The sequence below is a fragment of the Castor canadensis genome, chromosome X (assembly GCF_047511655.1).
Source record: "Castor canadensis chromosome X, mCasCan1.hap1v2, whole genome shotgun sequence".
Taxonomy (NCBI): domain Eukaryota; kingdom Metazoa; phylum Chordata; class Mammalia; order Rodentia; family Castoridae; genus Castor; species Castor canadensis.
The window spans coordinates 106,187,166-106,195,756 of record NC_133405.1 but is presented as its reverse complement, the minus strand read 5'-3'; the positions used below and the strand labels follow the sequence as shown (position 1 = coordinate 106,195,756).

Below are 8,591 nucleotides of genomic sequence, written 5' to 3'. Positions count from 1 at the left end.
GGTTGCCCGGGATACAAAGTGGCCAGTGTATAGAGAATGACCCAGGGCTAAGGGGAGGAGGGGAGATTGTCTCCCTCCTTTACACTGGTAATTAAGGAACCCTGGCCAAGTCTGTCGCCATCCTTGAAGGAGGGGCTATTGTGCCCAGAGGGCTGAGCAGACTTTGGTCCCTATCTTCAAGGAATTTAGGAGGCCCCAGGGCAAAAATGTAGCACTCCTGGGCCCAGAAAAGAGACCCTTGCCTGGATTTCTAGAAACTTCATTTTAAGCATGGAGTTTTGTTGGTGGCCTAAATTTTATTTCATTTTGGTTTATTTTTAGAACTGCTATATTGGGGAGGGTTTCCTGAAAGGGCTAAAGGCAGAGGCAGGTTTGAAAGTGAAGCCTGAGCACTGGGTGTGGGTGTTGATGGCCATGGTCTGACAGAGAACTTTGGAATGAGAAGTTTTGGAGGCTTTGGAGGGAGAGTCACTGTGGGTGGGTATGTTTGAGGCCACCCAGCCTTGCTGCTGGGCACAGAATGGTATGGGCTTGGGTTCTGATGGGGACCTGAGTCTGGGAGAAGAAGACAGCATGTCTAAGGGAGCTTCCAGCCAAACACAGAAGGAAAGTCCACGAGGGGAAACTGACAAGCGGAAGTGGGGGACTTGTGAGAAGGTGTAAGAATGTCTGGCTGGGAATTTCAGGTAACAGAGAGAATACTGGGGCTTGAACTCAGGACCTTAACCTTGAGCCACTCACTCCACCAGCCCTTTTTTGTGAAGGGTATTTTTAAGATAGGGTCTCTTGAACAGTTTGCCTGAGCTGGCTTTGAACAGTGATCCTTCTGATTTCTGCCTCCTGTGTAGCTAGGATTACAGGCGTGTGCCACCAGCACCCAGCCACCTTTCCTTTTTAAGATGCTAAGGTCTTTAGAGTCTTGACTTCAGAGTAGGGGCGCACAGTGAACCATAGCCAGGACTAACCATTAATGACGAATGTTTGGAAGTAAAGTCAAGATGGCAGGTCTAGTTGGTAGAGATTTGAGTGGAGTAGGGAGGGGATTTGTGTGATAGGGAGAAAGAAGTCAGAAGAAGGAATGGATCTAAGGCTAGGCAGAAGTTTCTAGAAGTCGTAGGTGATAGTAGCACATCCATTAGGGCCTAAGGGAACTAATGTGAGGCCACTTTTTATAGTGGAGACAGTGAGGACTTTGGGGAACTTGTGCACTTTCAGGCCTAACCCCATGGTCTTGGCCTTCATTCCAGGTATGACTGTGTCTGATCGTTACTGTACCTGCTAGGTCTACAAAATGATCCTGATGAGCCACAGAAGGGTCAGGGTGGTAGTGATGGGGTGACTGTGGGTACAGGAGCCAGGACTCAGGGGACTTTCTTTTGGGTGGAGGCACTGGAGTTTGAACTCAGGGACTGGAACTTGATATGCGAGCGCTCTACCACAAAAGCCAGTCCATTGACATTCTTTTTTTTCGGTGGGACTGGGGTTTGAACTCAAAGCTTTGTGTTTACAAAGCAGGTGCTCTACTTCTTGAGCCACGCCTCCAGTCCATTTTGCTCTGGATACTTTGAAGATGGAATCTTGGGAGTTATTTACCCTGGATGACCTAGAACCTCGATCCTCCCCATCTCACCCTTCCAAATAGCTGTGATTACAGGCAGGAGACACCTGTGCCCAGTTCCTTTGACATTCTTATAATAACTTGAGATTCTTTTTTTTTTTTTTTTGAGATGGTGTCTCACTGTGTAGCCTAGGCTGGCCTTGAACTCCTGGGCTCAAATGATCACTCTTCCTTAGCCTCCCAAGTAGCTGGGACTCTAGGATCGCCACCACGCCATCTCTGGGAAATTGAAGCCCAAGCATCGGGTTGCTGAGGAAGTCAGATCATTTGTCTCGAAAGCTCTCTGGCATCCTGCTTGCTGACTTCCCCCAGGGTCTGATCCCTGTATTTCTTGCCAACTAATATTTAGCAAAAGTATGCCCTAGATGTTATGTTCCTTCAAGAAGTCTCTCAGGCTGGCAGAGTGGCTCAATTGGTAGAGCTCCTGCCTAGCAAGCATGAGGTCCTGAGTTCAAACCCCAGTACTGCCAAAAAAAAAATTGTCTCTCCTTTTGTGATGTTGGTGGCCATTGATAACCACTGCCTAGACTCCAGGTTTTTTGCTCTGGTTATTATTACTGTCAGCCGTATTCTGTGTTGGGTATTTTCGAGATAGAGACTCTTGAACTGTGCCCGGGGCTGACTTGGAACCACAGTCCTACTGATCTCTGGCTTCTGATTAGCTAGGGTTATAGGCATGAGCTACCGATGCCTGGCGGCTCTGGTTATTTTTGAGCTAGGGTCTCACTTTTTGCCCAGGCTGGCCTGAACCACAATCGTCCTATTCTATGTTTCCCTCCATAGCTGGGACAACAGATGTGTACCACCAAGTCCAGGCATTTTCTGTTGAGATGGAGTCTCGAGAACTTTTAGAACAAGGCTGGCTTGGAACGACCATCCTCCCTATCTCAGTCTCCAAAGTAGCTATGATTATGACCCTGAGCCACCATTGCCCAGCCCAGGAGCACTGTTGACAGGGCACATGGCATTTCCATGCCACCCTCTGGAATGACCCAAGACGGACCTAGGTAAACACGTGGCCCAAACTCCTCTTTGACACAAGGCCTGGTTTCCTCCTATAAGATTTAAAGGGGAAAAGAGGGCAATGCTTTTAAAACAAGCCCACCAATTCTCTAGCTCCCTCCGGCTTCCCACGACAGGTGGAGTCTAATCTTCTCTTCTTGAATATGCGCTCTGCTCAGCTGCTGGCTTCTAACAAAAAAGGACCTGGTGAAAGTGACGGTGTGTGAAGTTCATAGGTAGGTCAGAAAAGGAGCTACTTGGGAGCGTGAGACAGGGAGGATCACGGATCAAGGCCAGCCTGGGCAAATAGTTCCTGAGATCCAATCTCCAAAATAACCAGAGCAAAATGGACCTGAGGTAAGGCTCAAGTGGTAGAGAGCCTGCCTTGCAAGCACGAACCCCAGTCCCAGAAAAAGAAAAAAGAAAAAACGAAAGGGGCGGGAGCCAGTGGCTCACACATGTAATCCTAGCTACTTGGGAGGCGGAGATCAGAGATCTAGGTTCAAGACCACCTGGGGTAAATAGTTCAAGAACCCCTATTATCAAAAATACCCAACACAAAAAAGGGCTGGTGGAGTGGCCCAGGTGACAGCGTGTCTTTCCAGCAAGTGTAACACCCTGAGTTCAAACCCCAGTACCACCAAAAAAAAAAGGAACCTGAGCTTCTGAGCCTCCTTGCTCTTCTAGGGACACTTGTCCTAGGAACCCAGCTACCACAAAAGCCACATGCAGAGCAACGGTGTCCAGCTGTTAGCCCCAGGTGGGGTCACAGTCCATAAGCCCATACATAGCCAGCTTCAATCACCAGCCTTGAGAATTGAAGGTGCCTCCAGAAGATTCCAGCCCCAGTCCTTCTACCACTCCTGCTGACGCCCAGTGGAGCATAGGTGAGCCATCCAAGAGGAGGCTTGCTCAAACTGCAGATTCATGAGCAAACTAAATGTTCTTGCTTTGAGACATGAAGTTCCTTTTAAAAATCTTTATTGAGATATAATTCACATACCATAAAATTCTCTCATTTAAATTGTACAATTAAATGGTCTTAGTATATTCACAGAGTTGTGCAACCATCGCCTCAATCAATTAGAGGACAGTTCATCGCCCCCGCAAAGGCCCAGAATCCTCAGTCCCTTCACCCTTCCCCAGCCCCGAGGAACCACTAGCCACCTTTCTTTCTCTGTGGATGTGCTGATTCTAGACATTTCACAGAAATGGAATTACACAGTACGTAGGCTTTTGCATCTAACGTCTTTTACTCAGCGTGTTCCCAAGGTTCGTCCGTGTTGTGGCATGTGTCAGCTCTTCATTCGTGTTTATTACCAAATAATATTACTTGTATGGTCATACCACACATTTTTTACTTACTTATTTTTTTTGGTGGTACCAGGGTTTGAACTCAGGGTCCTGTGATGGTTAGGTAGGCACTCTACAACTTGAGCCACACCACTAGCCTTTTTATTTTATTTTATTTTTAAATTTATTTATTTTGTTTAGTGGGACTGGGGTTTGAACTCAGGGCTTTGTGCTTGCAAAGCAGGTGCTCTACCACTTGAGCCACACCTCCAGTCCACTTTGCTCTGGTTACTTTGGAGATAGGGTCTTGTGAACAATTTGCCTGGGCTGACGTCGAACCTCAATCCTCCTGATCTCGGCTTAACAAGTAGCCAGAATTACAGGCATGAGCCTCCGGGGCCCAGCATAGCTCAGACTTGTCTTGATCTTGAGCTCCTTCTATCTGGGCCTCTCAAGGGCTGGGATTATAGGTGTACCATGCACTAGTTCTATCTTTTGATTTTTATGACTAAGGCTACATGAACTCATTCATGTAGAAGTTTTTCTGTGGATGTATGTTTTCATATCTCTTGGGACCATACCTAGGAATGGAATTGCTGGGGAATGCGTTAACTGTATTTAGCATTTTCAAGTATTGCCAAAGTGTTTTCCAAAGTGATTGCATCATTTTCAATTGATATCAACAACATTTGAGGGGTACAATTGTTCCATATTTTCACCAACACTTGTTAGTAACTTTTTTGACTAGAGCCATCCTAACAGATAAGAAGTTCTATCTCATTATGGTTTTGATTTACATTTCCCTGGCGACCAATGATGTTGGACTTATGTTCTTGTGAGAGAGAGGCTTGCATCTCTCTCTCTCACTGTGGAGAAATTTCTAGTCAAACCCGTTACCCACTGTTCTTATTTATTTATTTGCCAGTGCTGGGGATGGAACCCAGGACCTTGTAAGCAAGTACTCTTCCACTGAGTTGCACTGCAGTCCTAATTTTTATTTTATTATTGAATTGTAAGAGTTCTTTTTTTTTTTTTTCCCTTGGTGACACTGGAGTTTGAACTCAGGGCCTTACACTTGCTAGGCAGGCACTCTTACCACTTGAACCACTCCAGCAGCCCTTTTTTGTGATGGGTTTTTTTTTGAGATAGGGTCTCGTGAACTATTTGCCCGGGCTGGCTTCAAACCATATTCCTCCTGATCTCTGCCTCCTGAGTAGTAAGGATTACAGGTGTGAGCCATCAGTGCCTGACTGAGTTATAAGAGTTCTTTACATATTTGAGATACAAGTCTTTTATCAGAGATATGATTTGCAAATATTTTCCCATTTTGTGAATTGTCTTTTCGCTTTCTTGGCAGTATTATTTGTAACACAGAAGTTTTTAATTTTGAGAACGCCTGGTTTATTTTTCTGTGGTTGCTTGTGCTTTTGGTATTACAACTAAAAACCAATGCTTAACCCAGGATTTGCTCCTGCATTTTCTTTTAAATTTTCATAGTTTTAGTTCTTATGTTTAGGTCATTGCCCCATTTTGAGTTAATTTTGTATATGGTGTGAGGAAAGGGGGTCTCCCTTTATCTTTTGTGTGTGGATCCAGTTTCTTAACACTACATGTAAATAAAAAGATTGTTCTTGAGGCTCCCCTCTCTTGGGACTCCCCCCAACTCTGGGGACTTCACTCCCCCACTTTACACTTTTCTAGCTCAATGAACTCTCCTGCTTTACCTGGGGTGGGGGGGGAAACAGACTGCTCTTTCCCACTGTCAAAAGTCAATGGACAGCCAGGTGCCAGTTCACATCTATAATCCTAGCTACTCAGGAAGCAGAGATCAGGAGGATCGAGGTTCAAAGCCAGCCCCAGGCAAATAGTTTGTGAGACCCTATCTCAAAAATGCCCATCACAAAAAAAGGGCTGGTGGGGTGGCTCAAGGTGTAGGCCCTCAGTTCAAATCCCAGCACTGAAAAAAAAAAAAGTCAGTTGACTATATAAGTTGGGCTTATTTTGGGGTCTCTATACGTCTTTCTTTCTTTTTTTTTTAATGGAACTGGAGTTTGAACTCAGGTCATCTGCTTGCAAAGCAGGCGCTCTACCGCTTGAGCCACATCTCCAGTCCATTTTGCTCTGGTTAGTTTGGAGATGGGGTCTTGAGAACTATTTGCCTGGGCTGGCCTCAAACCACCATCCTCTTGATCTCAGCCTCCCAAGTAGCTAGGGTTACAGGTGTGAGCCACCAGCTTCTCTTCTGTTCCTTTCTATTGGCCTATGTATGTCTTAAATACCTGAGGTAATGGTTGTACAGCCATTCATTGTAATGGGGGTGGGGGAAGAAGGGATTATGTGAGAGATTAGGAGGGAGAAAGGTGACTAAGTAGACAGAAACTTTCCTCTGTTCCTTTTCAAGTCGTCTCAAGCCTATTCTTTGCTTCAATTTGTATACTCTAAAAAGGCCAGCATTGCACACGTACAAACAACCATCTTCTGACCCCAGGAAATGGACCATGAGGGCTGCTCACTTCCAGGGAACTGAAATCCAGTGGTGCCACAGAACAACTAGGCCAACTTGGAAAGTGACAAAGCCTGGGCAAAGCTTGCCCTTCCTGAGTCCACCCTTTTAGCCTGTAGCTGTGAGCTGGAGGCTGTGCTTGCAAATCCAGCAGAGCTGGAGTAGTGGTGGGTGGGGGTGGGGGCGGGAGCAGCAGATGACAGATGTTAAGCATTGGACTAAGTTGCCTCCTAGCTGTGTTCAGGGTCATGCTCCCACCCCTAGCAAGACTCATCTGGAGCAGGAAGCCAGTCGATAAGGAATGATTGTAAATTCTTATAATTTTCCTTCTAGGATTATAGATGCAAGCTGTATCAGGAGATCAGAAACTGTTTACTTTTGCTATTTTAAGTACCACACAAGCTTCAGTCAAAGATACTTCTGGTTCCAAAGTTCATACCCTTGGCATTTTCTGCCTTTGTTTCCTTCCTTTCTTTCCTCCCTCTCTCCCTCCCCCATCCCCCTTCCTCCTTCCCTTCTTTCCTTCTCTCCCTTCTTTCCCCAGTCCACCCCCTCCTCCTCCTGTCAACCCTTCTCTCCCTCCACTGCTCACCCACTCACATGCAGCTACTGCCCTGGATTTGGTATCATTCTTGTTTTTATACTTTTACTAGTCAGAAACCTATTAAGAATATAACATGGTATTTTGCCTATTTTTAAACTTTATACTGTCATAGTATACATATTCCTTCTGCAACTTGCCTTCTATTTTGGTCGATATTATGTTTGTGACATTTATATGTGTTGACTGGTGTAGATGGGGTACAGCTTCCCGTTGTTTCACTGTAAGCCAATTTATTATACACTTGTCCTGCTCAAAACCCACCTCCCCAGAGTAGCCTTCCCTAACCTGACCACTCATCTGAAACAGGCCTTTGCCTTTCTTCTTTTTCCTTTTTTTTAATTTTTTCCTGTACAGGGGGTTTGAACTCACTGACTACACCTTGAACCACTCCACCAGGCCTTTCGTTTTTGTGATGGGTGTTTTAAAGATAGGGTCTTGTGAACTATTTGCCCAGGCTGACTTTGAAAAGCCATCCTCCTGATCTCTGCCTCCTGAGTAGCTTGAATTACAGGTGTGAGCCACTGCACCTGGCTTAAGTTTCCTTTCATCCTCTGAGGAAGCAGTTATGAGAAGTGTGGGGGCTGGGATGTAGCTCAGCGGTAGAGCACTTGCCATGCACACACAAGGCCTTGGTTGTTATTTCCAGCACCAAAGGAAGGAAAAAGTCTGAGATGGATCTGAAACTTCTGGAAATGATTTTTTCCTCTCAATTATTTGCAAAAATCTCAAACCTATAGAAAAGTTGCAATGAAGGTTTAACAACCCCTTTGCCTCGATCCCCCAATGACTAATATTCTTCAATGCTTTGTTATCTGTGTGTGTACTTTCTTTTTGTTGTTTTGGCAGACCATTTGGAAGTAAATTATGGACATCATGATAATTTACCCCTAAACACCCTGGTTTACATCTCTCAAGAATAAGAACAGTCTCTGATACAGAAGCAATGTCATTATCACTCCTAAGAAAATTAGCATTTATTCAATAATACCCTCTAATTTAGTCTTTATTTGAATTTTCCCATTGACTCCAGAGTGGTAGAACCAGGCTAGTGATCTCGTGGGGCAAGGGAGGCATTGAAAGCAAAGGGTCCAGCCCAGTGCTGGTCAAAGGCAATGAGTAGCTAGGTTTACAGGTGTGAGCCACAGGCGCCCAGCCTCTGGTTCTCCCAGGCAGTGGAGAAAGGCTTTTAGAAACCAAGAACTTGGTGCTGTATGTGCTCATTGCAATGGGGCTGTCAGTGTTTCTTATGCCCCTTGAAGCAGACAGAACTTGAAAATCCACATTTGCTTAAATCCTTTCTTAGTGGTGCTGGGGTTGGAATTCAGGGCTTCGAGCTGGAGAGGCAGGTGTTCTACCACTTGAGCCACACCGCCAGTCCCAGATCTGCTTTAATCTTGAATTGGTAATTCCCCACAGTGCATGTGCATGTCCCTTCTCACACTGTGACTTCCATGCCCGTTATAGTTACCATGCATCTGAAAGGCTCTCAGAATTACAATACAAATACTACTGTAAGAGATCTGCTGAGCAAAGGTCAAGGTTAGCTGTGCAGTTACTTTGTCCTTAGAATA

At 45.4% G+C, this 8,591-nt stretch overlaps 1 non-coding gene across 1 annotated transcript; it reads left to right on the top strand.

Moving 5' to 3' along the window:
- Nucleotides 1-2,015: 2,015 nt before the first annotated feature.
- Nucleotides 2,016-2,088, top strand: Trnaa-agc (transfer RNA alanine (anticodon AGC)). Its single transcript has one exon. It is a non-coding gene; the product is annotated as a tRNA-Ala (tRNA).
- The last annotated feature ends 6,503 nt before the right edge of the window (nucleotides 2,089-8,591 follow it).